The sequence below is a fragment of the Tenrec ecaudatus genome, chromosome 18 (genome assembly GCF_050624435.1).
Source record: "Tenrec ecaudatus isolate mTenEca1 chromosome 18, mTenEca1.hap1, whole genome shotgun sequence".
In the NCBI taxonomy this organism is placed as follows: domain Eukaryota; kingdom Metazoa; phylum Chordata; class Mammalia; order Afrosoricida; family Tenrecidae; genus Tenrec; species Tenrec ecaudatus.
The window spans coordinates 35,506,398-35,507,058 of NC_134547.1; the positions used below are offsets into that span (position 1 = coordinate 35,506,398).

Here is a 661-nt window from a genome sequence, read left to right on the forward strand (position 1 = left end):
CAAGACTCCCCCTGACTATAGAAGAGGGACGTGGACAGCCTTGCTGTCATGCTGACTGCATTGGAGAGTGGATCACTGCAAAGTCAGTTAGATTAAAAAGTATCACCTTATCATTTGAGCACCCTTTTGACTCATTTTAAATTTGTTCTGCTTTTAAATAATTTCTGCTTTAGTTTCTTTTTTTTCTTTTTTAACCTGAGGCGTGTCGCTAACCTGGTGACTGACTGGGCCACGAGACGCGCAGCCAGTGAATAAGGTCAGCACTCACTCTTCGAGGCTCTAGCACACCAAGGCAACACCAATGCCCAAGCGGGACTCTAACCTCGACTCTGCTTTAGTTTCCATTGAGGTTTTTCTCTTTTACTTTGTTATTCTTCTTCGTTTTTAATTATGTATGTATGCATGTTCTGCTGTGTATGAAATCCAGGATAGGTAAATCTATAAAGACAGTTGCTGGTTCAATAGTTGCAGGGGAGGGTGTGGGGGAAATAGGAAGCTAATAACAATAAGCGCAAGAAGGAACAAAATGCTCTAAAATTGATTGTGGTGGTGACTGTGCAACTCCTCTTAATGTGATTGAACTAATGAATTGGATTATGGATGAATGATGAGCCAATCGAACTGTTAAACTATTTTTTAATTTAAAAAAAGAAAGGAACTA

At 39.9% G+C, this 661-nt stretch overlaps 1 non-coding gene across 1 annotated transcript; it reads right to left on the bottom strand.

Moving 5' to 3' along the window:
- Nucleotides 1–200: 200 nt before the first annotated feature.
- On the bottom strand, nt 201–328 carry LOC142432914 (small nucleolar RNA SNORA3/SNORA45 family). The gene has a single exon (XR_012781003.1). It is a non-coding gene; the product is annotated as a small nucleolar RNA SNORA3/SNORA45 family (small nucleolar RNA).
- Nucleotides 329–661: the final 333 nt, after the last annotated feature.